We start from the raw sequence: 24,986 nt of genomic DNA on the forward strand, positions 1-24,986 counted from the left end.
ACTACATTAACCATATTGACAAACGAAAGCATAGAAATTTTCAGCAAACCAAAACAATTAACAACATATCCATTATTGTTCTTCATCCAAATAATCATGAAAGCTGTTCTCAGTTGTACGTACTCAGAATGGTGCTCGTGACTGTGAGGAATGCGGACACATATCTCGTAGATAAGTTCTCCAATGGAGTTGGCCTGTGTTTAAATAAGGCAATATTATTACATAAAGGCAATTCAATAAGTAATGTAATAATTCATTCTACCGGCTCTTGAAGCGAATCCACCAAGTGACACCAAATATAGTATTCCAATACCCATGCTAGAGACGCGAATACAAAAGAAAAGGCGAAAACATTGAAGCCAAACGCTTTAGCTACGAATAAGAATATTCCAATGCTGAAGATTGAGTAATAATGAATAAGTAAGAACATTTTTCCTACTAAGCCGGCCAAAACGTTGAACTGCCTGAAAGCAAACAAATAAAATTCAAATGTTTTTCCTATATCCAGTATGAATATTCATTATCACCTTGTATACTCCAATTGTTGTTTGATGGATTCTCGAACTTCACGGTTCATGAATTCGTAGTAGCTGTCTACATCAACGATGGACACTTTCATCATCTCTTGATACCGATGGGCCAGCATTTTTAACTTCATCCGCATTCCCATAATCAAAACTCCACCACAAGATAAATGTGATAAAAGCCTAGGCAGCATACTCAAAGTTATGGTACCTACGAAAAACTGGTACAGACACTTCGTCATGAGTTCTCCTCCCCTGTTCAATGGAGGCGGTATTCCATAGACACGTGCCATCGTTTGGTTGGGAATCGCGAGTAAAATCATTTCTATGAAAACCAATCCAAACATAAGGCGCATCATTTTTCTTGCGTTGTGGTTGAAATTTCTTTTCTCAGATTGATCAAAAGCTTTATCACCGGAATTAACATGGTTCTCTATGATAAAGTTCTTAACAGTTGATAATGGTTTTTTGAGAACAATTATGGCTACCACTTTCAAACTGGATGTGCAGATCGAGACGATTTTCAGTAATGATAAAGCTTTCACAGATACGTCATCCCATTGCTTCTCTAGATCGTTGCATACTTGTAGTATCAGCACAGTTAAATGAAAAGCATACAAACCATACACAAAATATAGGCATCCACGATTGGATGACCAGTTGCGTGGAGCTCCTGTTGTAATTTTTAGTCAGAAATAGAACACTTAATCGAAACATGTTACAATGGTTATGCTCACCAGCAAGAAATAGCATCGCGTCCATCAACCAGAAACAATTTCCTCCTGGACCATCATCCGACCAGAAGGTAGAAAATTTTGAGATCTTATACGAACTCCTGATTCGAACCCGATTCCAAAAATAACGAATACTAGCAATCATTGTAAAGATCAGCAGGAACTGTCTTCAGAAGACTGTTCTGAATGGGAACTTGCCAATCAATGAGCATTGCGAAATATGTTCAGTCATTCCGTTACAAAATCTTCAATCGAATGTGATACCACGAATCATTATCCTCAAACAACGTGAATGGTTGAAAACAAAGCAAGAAGCTTAAGTAGGTGATTTGTTGTCTATAATTTACGCGTTTGGGAGCTTCAAAGCGCATTCTTCCAATTTATGGAAAGTAACGAATGGGACACAAACACCTGTTGTTGGTACTTTTCCATAATTACATGTGCGACTGGTCAACTTGTTGTCTTCCTTATGCAACAAAATGATAGAAAAGGCCATACCTAAAGTTCAATTCGATTCAACTTCACAAATTAAGGGGGAACAAAGATTGGCATTAAACCACTACATAAATCCGTATTTTTTAAATGAGTGTTTGTGGTATTTCTCGGTGTTACACTACCACAATCACATTTTTTCGAAGGACGGAAAGAGACAGACGACACACTGCCGGTGGTAAATCACTCAGAAAGCTTTTTTCATCGCCCAACTTCTCTTGAGCCTTTATAAAATTTGTTTGTTTGGGGGCCTCCTTAGCCGTGCGGCAAGATGCGCTACAAAACAAGACCATGCTGAGGATGGCTGGGTTCGATTCCCGGTACGATCTAGGAAATTTTCGGTTTGGTAATTTTCTTGACTTACTTACTTGATACTTGATGGGCTACAGCTCTTCGATGAACCTACGCCAAATGGAGTATCCTTCTCCACTGGACTCGATCCTGGGCCAATCGCTTCCAGTCGCCCTGAACATTGAGCGCCCTCAGGTCCTCTTCAACTGCAAAAAGCCATCATGTACTCGGCCTTTTACGAAGCCTGCGGCCTCTTCCGGGTTCTCTACTAAATATTATCTTCGCTTGACGTTCTTCCGGCATACGAACAACGTGAACAGCCCACCGTAGTCTGCCGTGTTGTATAAGCTTAATAATATCCAGCCCTTTATACACCTGGTACAATTCGTGATTCATGAGACGCCGTCAGATACCGTTCTCCTGTTTACCGCCGAGTATTGTCCGCAGCACCTTACGCTCAAACACTTCGAGAGCTTTCCGATCAGCCTCCTTTAACGGCCATGTTTCATGGCCGTATAAAGCCACCGGAAGAATCAGAGTAGTATACAGCGCGAGTTTTGTTTTCCTTGCAGACTACGGGACTTAAGCTGGTTACGAAGTCCGTAATAAGCCCTATTTGCAGCTGCAATACGCCTTTTCACCTCGCGGGTAACATCATTATCGCACGTCACTAATGTTCCAAGATACACAAATTCTTCTACCACTTCAAATTTTTCACCATCCAGTACCATTTCGCTACCACCACCACTAATGAACCCACGTTGGTTGCCAGTGACCATGTACTTCGTTTTGCTGGTATTGGTCGTGAGTCCAATCCTCGCTGTCTCTTTAAAAGGCACAAAAGCCTCTTCCACGGCGCGGCGATCAATCCCGATAATATCGATATCGTTCGCAAATCCCAGGAGCATATGCGATTTTGTGATAATGGCGCCGCTTCTTTGCACACCAGCTCTCCTAATCGCTCCCTCGAGCTCTATATTGAACAGTAGATTCGAGAGTGCATCACCCTGCTTTAATCCATCTAAGGTAAAAAATTACGTCGATATTTCATACGCAACCCTTACACTTGATTTCGATCCGTCCAACGTTATACAAATCAACCATATCAGTTTCGCTGGAAAACCATCTTCAAGCATAATTTGCCATAATTCATTCCGTTTCACTGAATCGTACGCCGCCTTGAAATCAATAAACAGATGATGTGTCTGCAAGTTGTACTCCCGGAATTTATCAAGGATTTGTCTCAGGGTAAACATTTGATCCGTCGTTGATCGGCCCTCACGAAAACCTGCTTGGTATTCGCCGACGAAGGACTCTTCAAGCGGTCTCAATCTGTTGAACAGAATACGGGACATAATTTTGTACGCCGAATTAAGGAGGGTTATTCCTCGGTAATTGGCGCACTCCAGTCTGTGCCCTTTCTTAAAGAGAGGGCAAATGAGGCCGTCCAACCAGCTAGCAGGCATTTCCTCGTCTTCCCATATTTTCGTCATAATATGGTGCAGAACTTCATAAAGCTGCTCACTGCCATGTTTGAGAAGTTCAGCCGGGAGCTGGCCCTTCCCCGCAGCTTTATTGTTTTTCAGCTCTTTAACAGCTTTTAACCTCATCTAGTCTAGGTGATTCCACACCTTGTCCATCGTCGCTAATATTTATTCTGTTCACCGATGCACCGTCACTTCCTCCATTCCGCACGTCATTGACAGACTCATAAAACCTCCGCATATCGTTCTGCTCCATTTTTTCCTGCGCCTCACTAATCACTTGTTCTTCGTACTCTTTTTTCTTCCTGCGGTGGGTTCGTTTTTCGGCTGCTCTTGCTTCCTTGTAGACCTGTGCGCCGCCGCGCCACGCCGCCGCCGCCGACACTTATTGACGTACGCCGACGCCAGTCAAGGTGTCGGCGGCGCGCCATACGCCGGTTGGCTCCACGCCGCCGAATTTCGTATTTCACGCCGATGTTTGGCCAACACAAAAATCACATTATGCAGTGCGTTCGCATCTGCCAAACCAAGACAACCTATCAAGCATCAATTAAATAGCTATTATGCCTTTAGCACATTTCTCGCTTAACTTTTCAAAAGGACCTAAGTAAAATTTTTTGATGAATTAATTTGAGTACTGCAATCAAAAGCTTTCATGTTGTTCTGTTGATTGCGCTATTCAAATTAATTCATGAAAAAAATGTTACTTAGGTCCTTTTGAAAAGTTAAGCGAGATTTGTTTTCTTTTATCCCTGTCACTTTAACCCGCTTTGGCGCATTAAATATTAGGTCATCCAAAAACTTCTTGGCTACAGATCTACAAATCAATGAGCGTGGCGATGAACTTCTAATGTCATATGTAACTTCATGTGCTATAATCTCATTCTGGTCGCATTGGGTGGTTCATCATCTTTTTGATGATTTGAATGTTACATATATCCTAATTGGTCCAGTGCTTACAAACGCGGCTACAAATCAACACCATAATTAATGTTGGATTTGGATTCCCAGTCACGTAGTATTTTTTTTAGCTTACCTGGACATGGAGTATCATTGTGTTAGCCTCATGATATGCGAATGCAAAACTGATCTTTTGGCTTCTGGAGCTGGAGCACGACCCACCAAATTAAACATTTCCTTCACTCTTCCTTGTAATTGCTAGAATTGTTCGAAAAACAAAAATTGTTTCAATTTGTTTCGATAAGCAATTCCCAAACAAATTTCTTGTTTTTCTTGAAATAATTTCCAGGAAGTCCAGGAGGTAGTTTTAAAGGAATATCTGAAAAAAAATCTTAGAGCCTTGAGAAATATCTGGATTTATCTCTGTTGTAATTTCTGGAGGATTTTCTGAATGAATCTCTGAAGAAAATCCTGAAGGAATTCTTGAAGGAATGTCCAAAGAAATTCTTTAAGAAATTTAAGAATGTCGGTAATTCCTTTAGGAGGTCCTTTGGAAATTGCTCTAAGAATTCGTACGGAGATATCTGAAAATTCGTCCTTGAGTTTTGGAAGGAAATGGCGTTGGGAATTCCGAAGGAATTACTAGAATAATTTCCGAGGAAATGGAATGTCTTATGGAATACCTGGAAAAATTCCAGTGGAATTTTTAAAATAACTTCCTAAGGAATTTTGGAGAAATTTTTAAAAGTATATATGTATGTTGTTATTGTCTGCGGCTCGACCTAATAGTACAATCGAATTTAAGGTATTTATGAAAAAAATCTTTAGAAAGGAAGGAACTCGTGCAGTAAATTCCCAAAGAATTCTTGAGAATATCCGAATATCTGCAATCTCGGTATTTTGGGAGTTTTTCTTGGTGTTTGTGCAAAGCAATGTATTCTCTACCCACCCTAATGTAAATGTATTACGATCAATGTATTTGTAGTCCTCCCGTACTCTATAATAAATAAATAGTTTTGTCCCATATCTCCGCCATGGCAGGACGGTTAAAACTCGCTCGTTTTATTTTATCACAAAAAAGTACACAACGTAGGAACATTTTCACCCATGCGCGATCACTTGGCATGTAGTCTTGATTCTAGAACCAAAACTGAGTTTGTTTTTCTACTGTCCGGACTTTCGAAGAAATTCCTGGAGAAATATAGGAATTTCTGTGAAAATACCAATAACTTTTCGTTCGGAAAATAAATTAAATATTTCTTCGTAAATTACTTTCAGAATTCTTTCGGATATTCCTTCAGAAATTCATTTTTTTTATTCTTTGTTACAGAGTTGATGTGATACTTTCGACTGTTGTGCTCAATTTTGTTTGACTATAATCGGCTCTTTCAGTCATATAAAGCAGCTACGTTGTTGCGTCTATTTTCCGACGTTCCGGTGTATATTTCACCTTCTTCAGGGATTTAAAGGCTACTTTTTGTTGTATATGTGTTCGTCCTGTATGATATACCGTTGTCAATTAAGCAGATAGATACGACATCACTAGTGCGCGGGCGGGTAGGTTGGATACTAAGGGGGGTAATATGCGGTGCATCGCGCCTCCTCTGCATGTAGTATGAAGCAAATGTAAATAAACAATCCCACAATAGGGATTATATAGGTAACCAATATTCTACAAGATTCCAGTTCGAAAAATGTTACACTTGCCAAGCGGGGTGGTCCGTCTTTCCCAAGCGGCGAGGCCCGGATAATACATCTTAGGTAGGCTTGATTTGTTGGTGGATGACAGGCCTACTCCCCTCCTGGGGATAGCGCTTGACCAAAATCAATAAACATTTCAGAAGCCACAGTGCAAAAAAAGGAGAGATGTGAACCCTAGTGGAACGCCATTGTTTATTGCCATCGTTATGTCATACAAATAGAGGTAGTAAACTATTGAGGACGGTTGTCGCTGAGGTTCGCTTTCTCGTTCCCAAACATGTTGGGTAAATATCTGTCAAAACGTACGAGTTCTAATAAGAATTCTAATTTGGAAGAATTTTCGAAGAAATCTCCAAAGGTATATGAGGTATGAGGTATGAATTTCTGAAGATATTCCCGAAAGGAATTTTAAAAGAAATTTTCGAAGTTCTACAGGGATTTCTGGAAGAGTTGCTAAAGGAATTTCCGGAGAAATGTCCGAAGGAATTCCTAAAGGAAATTCCTGGAGAAAGTTCTAAATAAATTCCAGAGGGATCCCCCCCCCCTAATACGGATACTAAGGGGGGTAATATAAGGTGCATCGCGCCTCCTCTGCATGTAGTATGAAGCAAATGTAAATAAACAATCCCACAATTTTGTCGTTAGTCAGCAATAGGGTAGGTTAACCAATATTCTACAAGATTCCAGTTCGAAAAATGTTACACTTGCCAAGCGGGGTGGCCCGTCTTTCCCAAGCGGCGAGGCCCGGATAATACATCTTAGGTAGGCTTGATTTGTTGGGGGATGACAGGCCTACTCCCCTCCTGGGGATATAGCTTGACCAAAATCAATAAACATTTCAGAAGCTACAGTGCAAAAAAAGGAGAGATGTGAAACCTAGTGGAACGCCATTGTTTATTGACAACGTTATGTCATACAAATAGAGGTAGTAAACTATTGAGGACGGTTGTCGCTGAGGTTCCCTTTCTCGTTCCCAAACATGTTGGGTATATATCTGTCAAAACGTACGAATTCTAATAAGAATTCTAATTTGGAAGAATTTTCGAAGAAATCTCCAAAGGTATATGAGGTATGAGGTATGAATTTCTGAAGATATGTTAAGGATATTAAAGTTAAGATATGTTAAAGGAATTTTAAAAGAAATTTTCGAAGTTCTACAGGGATTTCTGGAAGAGTTGCTAAAGGAATTTCCGGAGAAATGTCCGAAGGAATTCCTAAAGGAAATTCAGAAAGAATTCCTGGAGAAAGTTCAAAATAAACGTTGATTAGGCTGTAATTGAAGAATTTGCCCCGTATCCTCAACACACAGATTCGTTCGCAAATGGGTTTCCACCGCATTACTCGCTTCATCTGCTTGCCCATCACTACGAAACCAACTCCATGCTCTGCTTTTTTACCGCCGCTGTGATAGATGTTATACTTGAATGTAGTGTTGGTCGTGGGGTCCACGGCTCGGAATTCACGTTCTCCGGATCTAGGCCATCGGACTTCTTGAATAGCAGTCACGTTCACTCCAACCTTCTGCAGTTCACGAGCCAGAAGGCTCACTCGTCCAGGTTCATTTAGGGTCCTGACAAGCCTCATGATATACGAATGCAAAAATGGTTACTTGGCTTAGAAATCTCGCAGTTTAATAACTGCGGAAGTGCTTAGAGAACACCCAGTGAACTCTGCCTTCCCCAAAAATGGTTTATTTATAGAAATTATGTTTTGCGGTAAGGACAATTAAGCCTCCCGGAATCCAAAACTAATTTTGCTCGCGTTTTCGAGAGGACCCCAGTCGATACAGAAACAACGCACAACTGTCATTTTTATTATTATTTTCACGCAAGCAGCAAAGCTGAAATAATAAAAATGACAGCTGTGCGTTGCCTCCGTATTGAATGGGGGTCCGACACTCTCCCACAAACTGTAGGTAGTCGTCGTCTGTATTTTTTCCAATTACAAGAAAGTAATTCGAGTCAATGTTCGAGATCCGTGGTCTTTTTTTCCTTGAGTAAGGGTAAACGGAAATCTGCAACTAGACACCTGAGGAGGTTAACTCAGGTAGTGTTTGCTGGGGCTCTGTGACTATGCGAATCTTGGTAAAAGTTTAACAATTTGCTGAGATCCTGGTGAAAAAAGTTATGTATGTAGGATCGTCAATCTTATTTTTGTATTCAAACCTAGGGATATTTTACGGAAATGCCCTAAAACATTATTTCAAACATAGAATCTCACAACTTCTCGGATACGCAGCATTTGGGACAGCTTAATTATTGATCATTCTAAAGGCTACGCAAAGCCATCAATGCTAACTTCTACCGCATCGGGGAAAATTAGTGCATATAAAGTTGATAATGCATCCCAGATACTGTCCGTCGACATTGGCTGCATTTATCTTGTGCTGTGAGATAGTTGTGACCGATTGATTCCTACATGCATGCATGTACTATACATGCGCATCGGTACCCAGTAAGCAGGAAAGCACTGAGAAGCAGCATAAGCCACAAAATAGAATGCTCGTACGATGCATGTGTACAAGAGCTCATCCATGCCGTATCAAATATGAATCTTAATTAAGTGCACTCTGATGGCTAGCAATTCAGTTCCTTTCCCCTCTTGAAGCCCATCTGCTGAATAGCATCCGGCTCGCTACCAGGAGTGAGTAACCTTGGCACAGATAAGTGCTTCTCCTGCTCCGCTAACGATAACCACCCGTCGAACTAGAGCCGCCGGAGTCGATTTAACTTTCCGCAAACATTTCCTGTATTCCCCAGAGGCTGTCTGCATTGCTACTTCCGTTCTGCTGAGCTGGAAAAAAGTGGCATAATTTATTACATCATATTTAATTAATGAGTATGGCACCTTTTGCAGAGCTGACCATCGGCATGCTGAGAACACTGCAAACTTTGAGAGTTATTACACGTTTGTGCTGCCGGTGCGATGCTTTGCTTGTTTCAACGACAGAAGTGTAAACCCCGTTAAAAAAAACCATACATATTCAGTCTTACAAATATAATTTTAAAAATTGGATTGGAAACAATGCAACATAAAATTTGTTATTTTAATATGAAGCACTGAGGTATCACTCTTTTTGATAGTCTTATTTAATAAATTACCATACTATAATAAGATACTTTTATTATTATTATTTTTTTCCCAAAAAACGAGTATAATTGTCCTAAATATTGCTGCCAGAATACACGGCGCCAGTGATTCAGTGGTGAGCATGCCTGCTTTTCGCACCAGTGGGTCTGGGTTCAATACAGGTCTAAGACGGATAAATGTTTGAACATTTTTTCCTTCGGATGAAAAAAAAAATACGATGAGCTGGATGGCCCGTTCTTTGACGTCAGTGCTGGTTGTAGCTCGTGAAGAAGTAAAATCACAAAGAAAGATATGAATTGTACTTTTAGATTAAACATACTGTCCTATGAAATCTGATTGTAATCATGAAGTACAACACGAAGGTACATCAAATGAATCCAATAATATTCCAACAACAGAATTTATACTGAAAAATTAACGAAAAAATAATAAAAATAAAATTGATTAATTAAAATTGCTAATTTCTAAAAAAAATGTATTTTTTTAGAAAATCATCTGTTTTGAAATACGAAGCATAGAAGAGTGTTGCATTTTTCTAACTACGCATTCTTAAGCTGAAACATGCCACAATTGCATCATATGCATCACACTAACACTATGTTCCAACCAAACAACATCTGAGGTTCGTCCAGTTACCTATCCTTCTCTGAACAGGGCTACATTTATGAGGATTTTATTGACCAATGAGCCACGTTTCGTGGAAACAAACTATCATCTTCATTTGCACCGAGTGCTCAACTCAGTTAATCTTCGATCGTGCGCCACACCCTATTTTAGATACAGAGATCGTCCTTCCCCGGCCAAAGTGCTTGGAATGCTTCATCACTGCTTTGAGGCCACCTTTCATATCCACTCCGTCGCGTAATAAATGCTGTTCCATTCAAGAACGTTTGTTGCCGGCCGACCGGGCTGCCGCGCGGACGGATCTGCCGCCGGATGAACGACAGCCACAGAGCGAACGCCATTTCCATGATGTATGGGTTCATAAACACAAAGTGAAACATATACTTAATAAAGAAGAAACCGGCGGCGCCACTCCCCACCCGCAAGTGACTGTTGTTTATTTAGCTTATATTTATAAATCATCTGTCTGTGAGTGGTGGAATCTTCCTGAAAGGATATATAGAATTTGTTTTTCCTGAAGCGGAGTAGGTTTATTCGTTTAAAGATTAATGTTTCCGAATAAATGCTTGAATTGCTATGCTGGAAAAAGGGAAATCATAGCTTCGATAAGATTTTGTTCTACTATTGTCCTACTCGGTCACAGATGTGTACCATGTGGCGTATGTTCCTATTGAGATTTATCCTGGTATATGTTGACCATTATATAGACCAAAGTTCGTGAGCAATTAAAAATGTTCAATCTTTGCCCACCTGTACGAGAGACTGAGGAGACTTAACCCTTTTTCACATTTCCGAAGTATCACAGTAAACAAGTCCGAAGTATCACCAATCGTCCTGATGATTATTTTATGTTATTGCTGAAAACTTGAAAATGCATAGATAATAAAGTGAACGTTATTACTATCCTATGTTGCTTCAAGTGGACCATAGTTTATCGCATTGTTGAGAAATCTACTGTACAGAACAGCTGCTCGTTTCGTGTACTAAACAACTTTTCCTCCGGTACTCTAAGGGTGGCTTTTCCGGTGGACTGATCCTGTCCACTGCCATGCCAGTTAGCCGTCTACATATATACCTGGCGTATCGCCGTCCGAAGTACATTATTGTCCACCTCGATGAACCTTTCCCACTTTTTGTGTGCCATGTGCTCAACAATACGCCGATACTCGACGATGTTTTGTGTATACTGTTCCGGGAAATCGAAATTGAGAGGTTTGACATGGTTGTGGGAGGGTAAACGAGATAGCACACGGATACTGTGTTCTATTGATTCCCAGCGGGCGAGTGAGTGGCACTTTTTGCATTTGCATTGAATTCAACCTGCGACGCTCTGCAACGTGTGGTGTGTAGATACTGAAGGATGTACCCCGGCCGTGATTGAATTGCTATTAGTGCGGGCTTATTGATGCATTAGCACCAATTTCCTCCCTGGCTTTTTCACTGCAATCATCGCAAACTGCAGCCTGTTATGCATCCGTCTGTCTATGTCGAGATGACAGCAGGTATGGAATGTGATAAGTTGCTATTAGTGTGCGCTATCTGGAAAGGCTCAAGACGCATCGCAGTGATCGTTATTAAATTGCACTGACGATCTCAAACGATTTCTGATGGTTCATCCGAATTCTTCTCCGACATTTTATTAACTTTCAACCTTCAACACAGCAAAGCACGGAATGAATCGTTTCAATGTCAGCATCGTGTAGAAAGCATTTCACAGATAAAGCATTCAACAAATGAGTACCGGCATAGTCGTGACCTGTCGCTATAATATCTTGAAAATGGAAAACGGCTGGCATATTTTAATTTTCTATCATTTCCATTCCACGCACCACCCACCCCGAAGGTGCTTTTAGGGGAGGGGGTGGATAAAATGGGGATGGTGCTCAAGTGCACGTTTTAGTTAAATAGTTACATTTAATTTTTTGTTTGCTTTCCTGGTACAGTTAGTTATCATTGTTTATAAACCGAGCAATCACTGCATTTGGAAGCTATAGCGAAATCATTAATTATATTCACGGCGGTTTGTGTCTTGGCTGAAAAAATGCTATTTCTGAACTAAGTGGATTAGAATGTTTTTTGACGTCTAAGGAGAAGACTCAGATAATGGGTCCAAAATGAAAATTTCAAAGTTGGGGACCGTCACGAAATCAAGTAAGATTTAAATAACGTTAATAGCGCCTTTATCTTTGGATGGGTTTTTAAGATTTATTGATTGATAAATTCGCAAACTTTCCATCAATTTGCTAATTGTATTAAATCTATTTATTATCAACGTCAAACTATTTAAAACTAAAATTCTTTCATGCCCGGTAGAACTAGTCCCGTTCAGGCATCACCAACACAGACATCATATTGATGTGGGATACGCACCCTTTGGTCCTCCGCTTTTCTCTGTGAATAAAAATAGCCGTGTCTCACGCGCGCACGTTTTTTTTTTGGTTCGAGATTTCACGGCGAGCGGACCGCTTCGCTGGAGCGTGGGCCATTTGGAAGCAGTCCCAGTAACAACGGCTCGGTGGCAGAAGAAAAATGTTCGCTTCGATGGCGTCTATGGCGGTCTTGGCAGCAGCGTGTCCTTTACAATCTAGCTTTCACGGAGCGTATACCAGCCAGCGTCCGTAGCAACGAATTCTCGAATGGCGGCCGAGTGATACAATAAAAAAAATAGTCGGTTCTTTATCAGGACCACCATTATACACAGAAGAGAAATTGTTTTACCGAAAATGTTCAACAAAGTGAAAGTGAAAATTCATCCAACAATTACGGCCGTCGGCGGTGGTTGCTGCAGAAAACTCGTCGTCAGTAAGAACAGCACTCAAGTGAAATCTTTGCTCGCATGCTGTTAGTAATTGCAAAGTCGCACAAATTTAAAAATCAGTACTTTGTCAGGGCCTTACAGAGAAGAGAGTTTGATTTGCCGAATTTGAATTTGATGCTTGAATTTGCGAACAGATTACTATTCATACTGCTGAATGGCAACAGACGATAGCGCTCTGATGCTGCTGAGACCGCTACTGACGCCATAATCGCCACTTTCAATTTGAAAAAAAATGTCTCCAGTCAACTATCTTCCGCTCAAAATGGGGGTCATTAAAGGAAGCGATATACGTGTTTTGATGCGCCTACACAACCACTGACAGCAACCACACGATTCTCTGAATCTGAAGAGAAAATTTCACTTGCAATAGTTGCAGAATCTACCGCGGCAAATAAATTTTCTACCGCAGCCTTCGCCGCCGACGGCCATCACTTATGCCTTTGGAATCGCTAACGACGCAAGCATCGCCATTTAATTTTATTACACTTTAAAGAAATTTCAAATGGGGTTCATTTCTGGTTTCTGGTTCATTTGTATGGAAACCCCCCTTTTCAGATAAGGAAAGGGTTTCAAACCACCACAGAACCATATCTTACCTTCCAAAACATCTAAATGCCACATTTGGTTCCATTTGCGTGATTAATTCTCGAGTTATGATGAAATTGTTGTTTCATTGCTTGCCAATAAGGCATGCCGTATGAAGCTTGAGATCCTGGGACTGAGTGAAGTTCGTTGGCCAAACTTTGGAGAACACAGAACGCCGTCGTGAAAAATTCTGCTATACTTTGGCTTGAACACGCTCCCCGGCATCGCGGAGTTGGCTTTCTACTAAGCGCTCAGGCACACTCTGCGCTTATGAAGTGGGAACCTATAAGTGAAAGGATAATCGTTGCCGGATTTAGGACACGGGTCCGAAACCTTACAATAATCCAATGTTATGCGCCAACCGATGCTGCCGATCTTCAGCCAACTCAATGCCGTCGTAGCTATCTACGAAGGATGATATCAAGATCTGTATGGACGACTTCAATGCGAAGATCGGATCCGACAACTCGAACCATGAGCGCATTATGGGATGCCATGGTCTCGGAGAAATGAGCGAAAACGGAGAGCTGTTCGCAGAATTCTGTGGTAATAACAACATGGTGATCGGGGGATCGCTCTTCCCTCATCGACCGGTTTACAAGGTCACGTGGGTCTCCCGTGACGGCTTTACAGAAAATCAAATCGACCACATCTTGATGTACGCAACAAACGTAGTGCCGATATCGCGTCTGATCATCACCTCCTCATCGACAAAATACGCCTGCGCATTGCGCGGATTCGTCGGCAGGAGCAAAGAGTTGGACGACGGTTCAACACACGCTGACTGGAAGATGCGACGATGATACGGTCCTTCGTTGGAGAACTGGAGAAGCGTGCTGCAGATATTCCGGAATCATCAAGAATGCCTTCATTGCCACCAGCGAGAATAATCTGGGCGAACTAGAAACGATTTGACCCCGGGAGAAATTGCTTGGTCCCAGAAGGGGACCCGCCTAAGCTCCAAGCAGCTGCTCTTGAGCCAACGGCCGCTTGCGGGGTGGGTACCAAAGACTCCCGGGTCCCAGGGCGATATAAGTAGGGGAGAGTTTCGGATGTGGAGTCCTAGAACAAAAAAAAAATTAACTTACTGTATTATTTATCGGTTTTCGGGCGGCAGGGAGTAGGATGGGTCCCTGGACGGATAGTTGCTGGAGTTGATCCGTTGCGCTGGATGGTTTTTTTTGTGGACGGCCGCCGACAATACTGGCCCTTAGGTTAGCCGGATGCTCTGGCGAGATGAATATCGATATTCGTTGAGCCGAAGGGGCGACCACGACTGGGTTTCTGGTGGCCGGACGCTCCGGACGAGAAGATGGCTGTTCACCGCGACGTCGAAGCTTTTGCTTTTCACGGCCCCACCGACAGGGCGGGCAACGAAGGAAGGTGATAATTTCCGATGATCCGGCGAAGTCGCCGACGTGGACAGCCCAGAACGGGTTACTGGCTTCACGGACGAGAAGATGGTGGTTCACGACGACACTGATCGGTCCTCTTAAAGCGGCATCACTGAAGGGGTGAGCCGCCAGTTGGACTTAACGCCGCGGTGGAAAGGGTCCCAAGCAGCACAAGACATGCAAATCTGGTTGCAGCAACTCAATTGTGACTGAATCTGGTCATATATAAGTTACTGTGATCTATGTGTAACATGCGTGCTACTCGGGGTGGCGGTATTTGTCGAGGATTTGGCGATTTCACCATCGATGGCGGCCTGGAACGTGTTTTTGGTGGCGTGGGTACCCCGGACAAGATGGCGGTTCCCTACGACGATTCTAATTCGGGAAGGCCGTTTTACTGGCAGAATGGACTGCTCACTGAGTGATGTAGCAGGAAATATAGCGATAGCAGTCGGGTTTACCGGCGAAAGCGGCACAGAAACGTTTCCCGGCGGCACGGACAACCCGGACGGAAAGATGGAGGTTTTACACTTCACGAAACTTGCTCCACGCACATCTTATTCACTCGAGTGTCCAACTTCTTATCTCCCATCTTCCAAGCCACAAGCACGTTTTTTTTCCATTCCGCTTTGCTCCGTCTCGGCGCGTTATCTGGTCAGGTCCGGCCCCAACGCTGATAAATGCGTTTGATGCGTTAGAACTCCCTTGCCGCCCTCAGTTTTCAAATTGATCGTTTAACTGTCTATTACAATATAAGTTACCCTACCGTTCCACATCGAAATAATCAACTAATGTTACCGTCCGGTAACAAACTGCACACCCAGAGAAAACAATGGATCACCGATGAGACCTGTAGGAAGATAGAGGAGCGAAGTGAAGCCAAAGCCGCGATAGAGCGATCAAAAACCAGAGGAGCCAAAGTCTTAGGCCGTCAACGATACTTGGTTCTTGAGAAGGAAGTAAAACGCTCATGTCGACGGGACAAGCGAGCGTGGGCAGACTCTCTGGCCGACGAAGGAGAGAGAGCCGCCGCAACCGGAACATTCGCCTCCTCTGCGATATCTCACGACGCTTAAGCGGGGCGAAGATGAATGCAACGATGTCTGTGAAAGACGTGAATGATCAGTTATTACCGACCCAACTGACCAGCTGAAACGCTGGTTCGAGCACTTCGAACAACTTTTTCAAGTGCCAGCCAAGCCATCACCACCTCGGCATGATCTGCCTAGAATCCGTCGTATAAACACGCGTCAATACCGAAGCTCTATCACTGCTAGAGATTCAAACAGCTATCCAAAGGCCCAAGGGGTCGATCGCATATCAGCCGAGATGCTCAAAACTGACCCCATGACAACCGCTCAACTACTGCATCGTTTATTTCGTAATATGTGGGACACCGCAACTTTCCCGGTAGACTGCAAGGTATCTTAGTGAAGGTGCCCAAAAGAGTGACCTGACTGTAGGCGATAACTAGCGAGGCATTATGTTTCTGTCTACCGTTCTCAAAGTTCTATGCAAAGTGGATTCAGGAGAAGATCGATGCAACTCTCCGGCGGCAGCAGGCCGGATTCCGTGCTGGAAGATCCTGTGTGGACCATATTGTCACGCTCCTCATCATTCTGAAGCAGGTCAACGAGTTTTAAGAGCCCCTTTACTTGGAATTCATCGATTACGAAAAAGCTTTCGAGCGTCTCAATCACGAGAATATGTGGGCGCCCTAAAACGCAAGGATGTTCCTGAGAAAATCACCGGCCTCATCGAGGCACAGTACGAGGCCTTCTCGTGTAAAGTGCTGCACAATGGGGTCTTGTCCGACCCTATCCGCTTTCGCATATCTCTCATTATAGGATCCATAGTGTCTGAAGCCTAATCTGTTTTGTTTTATGTTGGCCTTTTGAACCGGAAATTCTGGGTTTCCGGAACCTGTTCCGTGACCATAACATGGCCAGTTTTACCCTATCAAGAAATTATGGCGTTTTCTAGATTACTTATAAGATTCTGAGAAGTTCAAGGGGTCGGAAGACCGATGTATTCCGTGATTCTGTTTTTGGCTTTTATGCAGCGTACACACCAGTCAAGCAGTTTGACGAACATTGACTCCCCCCAAGAAAACGTTTTGGTTGCCGCTTCGTTTGAATGTGTATGATGTTGTCCGAACAACCATTTGACAGTTGGCGGCTCGGCTGGAAAAAATTAAAACAGTTTGATTTTGGTTTGAGTTGTCGGGGGCGGAGTCATGTTTGAGCATTTGTAGTGAAGTTGCACAAGCCCCCATATATATTGGTTGGTTGGTGGTGCTGGTTGGTGCTCAAGTTGACGCTTCGGTCCTTCGTGTGTGGTATTGTTGGTCGAATAAATTGATTGTTCGTGCCGCTGTTGGTAAAACTTGTTGTATGTTTGAATAAACGAGAGGTGGAGTCAATGCTGGCCAAACTGCTTGACCGTGTGAACATTCAATAATGAGAGTTTGGCGACAAACAACTGTCTGTACTGTCTTTTGAACAACATTTGACAAATAATCAAACAAATTTTTAAACATAACATTTGACAAATAGGTTCACCTAACTAGCAAACGTTAGATTTTGTAACAATTCTGTATAAGAACCTACCAAAACCTGTATAAGAACCGGGCATATGCGAAATTGTTAGATTCATTAGTTTCATTGCATTAGTTTCTTGGTGGGGTAAAGCTAGCCATGCGGTAACCACCTGTTTAGTGTTGGAAGACTGTCCTGTTCTGTAGTTCTTTGTTGGCCATTTTGTACCTTTTGAAATTCCGAGTTTCCGGAACCTGTTCGATGGTCATCCGGAGGCCAATTTATGTCTATTTGGCTTTTGTTGTCAACCTTAAACATTGACCATTAGTTACTTATACTAAAACAACTGTTTCAAAATATTGAACATTTGCTCAAAAAATGACTTACGCTACACTTCAAAACTCCCCCTGTAAATGAGGTAGGGTAATCCTAAGCATTTTACCCGTCTACTTTCTGGAACTACTATACCTCTTGATCGCCTGCATTTTAGTTGAAAATTGACCGAGAACGGGCTGTTTTAAGTTAACAAGATTTTTCCCTGCAGTTTAAGGGTGAAAGAAACTTTTAATATTTTTTAAATTTATTTTTGTTTTCTCGTACAACAAAGTTGTACCGAAAGGCTATATGATTGCTTCAAAAAAGAACTTTTAATAGAAGGCCCGGAGACCCATACTGTTATATACCGATCAACTCAGCTCGACGAACTGGGGTGATGTCTGTATGTGTGTATGTATGTATGTGTGTGTGTATGTGTGTATGTATGTGTGTAATGTGTGTTGTAGACACACTTTTTGGAACTTAGCATTATCCGATTTACTCGCAACAAGTTGCATTCGACGGAGAATGCGGTCCCATTGTTTGCTATTGACATTTAGCTCGATGGGACATTGCATTTCGGAATAATTAAAAATCATTGTTTTTTTTCCCAAGGGTCTCCCCTTGGAAAAAAAATTCAAGACCGATTTTTTTTTTCCAAAAATGGTGACAATGCATTTTAATCAATGCAAAAACATGCAAAATGATCGAAAAAATGTGATTTATTCCGCGCAAGAGGTTTTTGGACCTTTCTAATGTGATTTTTTAAATATATTTTATAATGCACGAGAAAGGCATCATCACTGCTAGGTGGATTAATCTGGGGTTTTTGGGTAATTTTCAATATATGAACCGGTGCCAGTGAAAGTGGTACATAAATCATTTGTGTCGATTTTGTGTTTTTTACACCAAAGGCTGCTGTTAGCAAATATCTAGTAAGGGAATAACGAAAACGTGATTTTTGTCAACTGAATCTGGACATATGCACTTTTTTATTTCTGATTTATATCACAATGGCATGTTCGTTGCCAGGAAAACTGGTACATGTACAGTTTCACCCACTAAAATCAGCTTGTTAAAAAAAATTGACAACATGGATGTTTCCGTAACAGATTGTAACCCTATTTCGAATTTCAAAATGGTTAACTACCGTAATTTTAGAAATGTACATATACCACTGTTACTGGCAATGATTTTCGGTGTCTGTTGCATTTTGTTCCCATTAGGGCCGATGCCCACGTAGCGGCTTTTCAACGCCACGTGCACGCAGCGTTAAAATAACGCTGGTGTGCATCGGCGTGGTGACGCTGCGTTACCGCTTTTCCCGGTGCACACCTGCGTCTTTTTGACGCCACGTGCACTCTGCGTTGAAATGACGCTACGTGGGCATCGAGCCTAATAGTGGTACATGTGCATTTTGTTCCGAAAAACTTGAAATTTGTCAAGAAACTTGGCATATTTCTCATCACTACCTTTAGCCACATCATTCAAAACACGTTGGTACAGAAGAGTTGCAGAAAATTGCAGATTTGATTTTTATTTTTAAAGCTTTCGGGAAAATTCGTCTCCTGTAAAATTTACTCAATGTAACATATACCACTTTCGCTGGCACCGATTCATATGCAATCATCTCTCAGATTAAGTTACTAAGACTAAATTGTTTTTACAGATTTTAACAAATAATTTCTTGAAAATTTCACAGATGCTTTAGAATTGTAGACTACTAAAATTGTTTCATAAATTTTTAATTATCCATGTTCGTAAACCTATTCAAGCTTACTATTCACACCGCGATAAAAAATTACCATATATATTATACTATGGCAAATATCATAAAAAGCTAAAATCTTAAAACAATATCCTTAAATATAGAACAAAGCAATGATTTAAAAAAAAGTGGCATTATATTAGCAAATTCCTCAATGCTCTCAAGACCACTAATGTAAATCACCGGTGCACCGGTGTAATCCATTAAAGACCACACAACACATAGTTTGCAGACAGAAGAACGCTCAACCGCCCCGGGAAGACCAACCGTCCAGGATCATCGGGGGTGATGGGCACTTTGAATAAATGATATTATCGATTTTCGTTTACATGATTCTGGGGAACATCACCCACGCCCCCTATCCTGGCAATCGCCGCCAGGTACTCTACTTGACCCATTTAAATGATGCGATAGGGAGCCCGGAATAGCGTGCTGGAAATGGCGTCACATTGTAGCCACGCCACCGCCCGGCGCGCCAGGTTCGCGTGGGCGCTAAATGACACCACCCGAGTAATTTTTCGAGCTTCATAAATGGCGCCAGGCTGGAAACGCTGACCATCGCCGCATCGCCATCAGACTGTATCATTAATGTAATTTGTAGGGGACATGACGGCTTTGGCAGGTTTTGTTCTATTTTTGGGCAGTGTGCTATTTGCAGATCAAATTTCTTTAAACATGGGTACGAGAGTAAATATAGGAAAAATATACAGTAAGCTATATGTGAGCACAATATGTGATAAATGAGACCATACCAGACAAAACCTGTCAAAGCCATAATTAACCGTATAATATGAGTAGTGAATTTGACCACGCTGATGTGATACATCTTCCAGTGTTCATGCTTAAAAGCTTCCTCGTACAGTTATCTGAGCAGACGGAGGCGAGAAAATCGAATGTATATCATACTTACCTTGAACAATAATAATTTCTTCATATAATAAACAGTTATTGTTTTGTTCGATATTGAAGCCTAAAAACTCATATACAATATCTGAAAATTGCATTCAAAAATATAACTCTAGGAACTTTTTTCAAATAGGCGTAACTGTATTTGACCTTGAAATTTGAAACGACTCCTACTCTCTCTATTCAGCATATTTCGTGCAACTGACGTTACTACCTGATAGATCGCAATCTATTCTTTCTGTTGAGTACGTTAGTTGACTAAAATAGTTTGAATTAAGAGCACAATCGTCATTTGAAAAATCAAGGTCAGAATCAATTACGCCCATTTGAAAAAAGTTCCTAGAACTGCTTGTTGTGTTGTGATATTGAAATTGAAAACTAAGACCAAACTGTTTGCACGTTATTCAATATCTGCAGCTGTTTTATCACATGCAAAGGCATGTAAATTGAGCTTTTTTGAACTGAATAAAAACTCCAGTAGCCTTGCTGAACTTTCCCGAGCAGCACCCATGTGGTACAGATGTTTCTGTTGCCTATATGCAACTAAATTTGGTTACATTTGAGTTCCAGCAATCAAATATGTCCGAGTTGTGCTGCAAGGGTTGGTCTCCGTTGCGAGCAAAGGCGTAGGATTGCCAATCCGGAGATGGCGAGTTCGATTATCAGTTCGGTCTAGGATGTTTTCGGGTTGGAAACTTTCTTGACACCCTAACTGAGGAAATGCTAATAGAATACTAAGTTGAAAAGCAGGCCAAGCTCCAGTTGGAATGTAGAGCCATACTGCCGCTAACCGCAAGTCGAGCACATCTGTATATGGAGCCCCATATACAGATGTGCTCGACTTGCGGTTAGCGGCAGCATAGAAGAAGAAGAAAAACTCTAAATAATTAAAAGCTTAGGCCGGAATCCCACACCGCACAGTTCACATTGTCACATGTACGACTGCGTGATTAGAATTTTTAAAATTAAATTATATTTTAAATTCATATGTTTTGCGCATACTAAATGTATTTTGTCCATAGCTTCTTATCCCATAGTGCAATCTGGCCAATTTTCAATTGCAAATAACAGGATTTCCCGTCGAATGGAACTTTTTGTGAGTAATTCGTCCAATGCTCCAAAAAGTTCCCAAAATTTTGTACGCATACACACATATAACAGACAGATTGGTATATAACACTATGGGTCTCCGAGCCTTCTATCAAAAGTTTGGCACATTAGAACAACACTTTCGGAGATTTTCACGAAAACATTACGAAGTGTTTTTTTAAATGGGGTGTTTTTCATGTTTTAATTTCGGAAAAAAAATCAAAAAACAATTCCCAACAATCGAATGCAATGAAATTTTGACACGCGATTTTCCACAGTCATTTGAAACGCGATCATCCACAGTTCGCATATGCCACCAGGCATGTAGGGGGCCCCATACATACTCCGATATGTTGTACAACTTTGACTCCGCTCCCTGGAAATTTGGTTCGGTTGGAGTAAAGTCGGACCGTCTGTGGGCAAGTTGTACAACTTATCCACAGACGGTCCGACTTTACTCTGACCCAACCAAATTTCCTGGGGACGGAGTCAAAGTGTCGGAGCTCCTAAGGTGTGATTTCTGCAGGATCATCTTTTTAAAAGCATACTTTGTCGTTCATAAGTCTTAAAAAAACGCTTCCTTTTTCAAAGGATGTATTTTTCCAGCATGTGACAAAATAAGATACGATTCCTTTTTTTTTTTTCTAATAATGCATTTGCCCGGCATAACATAAGAAAGAATATGTATGGTTCCTATTCTCAATGTATGCATTATTCAGTTCAAGAAAGGGGAATCATTCTTTCAAAGGATGCTCGAAGGCAAGAGAGGATAAAAATCATTTGTTCAATTCAGGCATTTTCTCAGTTTAAGGCTAGGGAAAACATGATCCCTTCTTTTGAAGGATGGCAGAAGGTCCAGCAGAAGACCTTTTGAGTTATTAGGCCATAGGATGGTTTGACAACGGACAGGTCATCCTCCTGGCAATATGAGTATCAAAATTCATGAAATTGTTTTGGAAGCATGATCTGATGTGTAATTAGGCCATTCGATGGTTGGACAACGAACCGGTCATTCTTAAACAGGTTTCCGTGGAGCCCAATGGGGCCCCTCATTCAGAAGAAACCCTGGGTATCTTCTTTTTCTCCAATGGTTTTGTATGATAACTGGAACGATCAATTGCTTAACTATGTGTCTTGTGTGGTGAGCACAAAGGATACACTATGCCCACATTTCCCAATCGAAAGCACCTTAGATCGAGAATCAAACTTGGCATCTGCGAATTGGTAATCCTACAAGGATAACTGGGACCCTGGTAACATAGATTTAAAAAAAAACAAGCTATTGTTTCGGAAACATGTTTCCACAAGTAGTAGGGCAATCACGTGTTTTCCTACAAAAACGAAACAAATTTTCGTGGATCCTAAATTTTCTAGATCCGATGTTCTGCAACCACTAGTGTTCTTTAGCTCAATGCGGGCTCGTCCTTGTTCGATATTGAAGATATCGAGTAAGAGAGGTAACATTTACCTGCCCGACTATTTTTAATTATTATTATGTATTATGTTTATTTCTACGATAGCCTGTTAGTTATTACTTTATCTCAGGTCAAGGAGAATTAAAACTAGGAAAAGTTACATTTGATTTGATAACAAGACATAAACACATAGACATAGACATTGAATGAATGAATCACTTTTATTAAATTACCGTTTCGATGGGAAACCTTCTTGAAGGCCCTTCAACTTGTATAAGCATGCTTCCGGAACAATTTCAAAAATGTTTGATATTTATCCAGTTTTTCGCGAGCGATAACGGCCGCCAATTCGTCTCTGGATAGTTTCAAATTTGACGTTCCTGTAGGTCAACCGCCCCCACTGCTCTGAGCATTCTGAACAACGTGGTAAATAAGAAGCTGTGGATGCAATAGATGCACACTTTCTTATTTGCTGCATTGCTCCTTCTCACTTATTTCTTTTTATTTTTTCTTTTTTCTCTTTTCCATCCAGCTTCTTCCTTCTTCTCCCTTCAAACTTCTACTTCTCTCTTCTCACTTCTCACTACAGTAATATCCCGAGTTTATTACCCCCTTGGTGAATTTTGGGGTATTTAAATAAGGAATGTTACAAAATCGGATTTTTTTTTTGATTTTTTTAATCAATTTCACAAATTTGAATCAGCTTAAAAAATTCTTGACAGGTACTCAGAAATGATTTAAAATAAACCACAGGCGCTGTAAGTTATTTCATGAAAATCATTGTAGTTTCAAATTTTTTTGGTGTGACAAAATGGGTCAACAACGTGACAAAAGCGGGACGTGATAAAATCGGACACTGTGTCACTTTTCATTTCTCTCTTCTCATTTCTTTCATTTCACTTTTCACTTTTCTCTTTCCACATTTTACTTTTCACTTCTCACGATTCACTCCTCACTTGTCATTCGACCTAGTGACCATTCGGCCTAATGGCCATTCGGCCTAATGACCCAGCATCGGTCCCATCTTCTTGGAAAAACATGTTTCCGAAACAATTCCAAAAATGTTTATGCCAGGGTCTGTTCTAAATGAGTTTGTGGCCACTTTAGGACCCACGGAAACCTGTTCCAAGATGACCGTTCCGGTTGTCATCCATCCTACGGTCTCAACTACTTAAAAAACATGCTTCTGAAAAAAATACAAAAATTTTGAATCCCATATTGCCAGGGTTTCTTATAAACAAGTTTGTGGTCACTTTAGGCCTTTCGGGAACCTGATACAGGATGATATCCATCCTTTGATCTCAACTATATGAAAAACATGTTTCCGAAACAAATCCAAGAATTTTTAAACTCATATTGCCAGGGTTTCTTCTAAATAAATTTGCGGTCACAACTAAACGATTACTTTCGATTCTTGTCTATTATTGAATCGAATAATGGTTGGGTAGTAATCCATTCAAAATAAATCGATTATCAGACCGATGAATCGATTAGTCGAAGTAATCGATTTGTTTGTGACATCTTAAAGATGTCGTAGATCCCGATTAATCGATTAGTGACTAATCGATTACTCTCGATTCTTGTCGATTATTGAATCGAATAATCGTTGAAAAGTAATCGATTCAAAATTTGTCGATCACAACGATGATAACGATCTCTAGTCTCAACTACATGAAAAATATATTTCCGGAACCATTCCAAGAATTTTGATACCCATATTGCCAAAGTTTTATCTAAATGAATTTGTGGCCACTATAGAGCCCACGGTAACTTATTCCGAGATGTCCGTTCCAAGACCAAATGATCAGGTGGTCCTAATACATGTTGTAAAATTATAATCCTCGAATTTTCTAACTCTAACTAACTCAGGATACAAGAAATCATCATTTGGTTTCTATAACATTAGCTTATCCATTTTTGAGATATGGTCTAGCAAATCGGGAATTCCGGGCACCAAGTAATTCGAATCGGTTCTGTGTAGCATGGATCGGATGTATTTTCATTCTGATATCACCCAAATCTAAATTTTGCCGAGTTTGAAGATGTAACGTAGTTTCAATTTCCTGCAAGGTTTAGAACCCTACAAAAATTTCATTAATTTGTCACGCCGTACAATCCCGTATCGTCCGTATGAAGGAAACTATGTAACTGAATGGCTCGACAATTCTTACTTATTAATCACACAGCTCAAATGAAAATTATGCCAAATGACCTTATGCCAAATGACCATTATGCCAAACGACATTATGCCAAACGGCATTATGCCAAATTACTTTATGCCAATCTTTTCTCGAGGTTGGATTCCATTCTCCGCTGAAC

The 24,986-nt window shown here is 41.1% G+C and overlaps 1 protein-coding gene across 5 annotated transcripts in view; it reads left to right on the top strand.

The window, feature by feature from the left end:
- LOC134213062 (receptor-type tyrosine-protein phosphatase kappa) overlaps positions 1-24,986 on the top strand; it is a 436,242-nt gene that overhangs the window by 277,968 nt on the left and 133,288 nt on the right. The window lies entirely within an intron of this gene.

Source organism: Armigeres subalbatus, chromosome 2 (genome assembly GCF_024139115.2).
Source record: "Armigeres subalbatus isolate Guangzhou_Male chromosome 2, GZ_Asu_2, whole genome shotgun sequence".
Lineage (NCBI taxonomy): Eukaryota > Metazoa > Arthropoda > Insecta > Diptera > Culicidae > Armigeres > Armigeres subalbatus.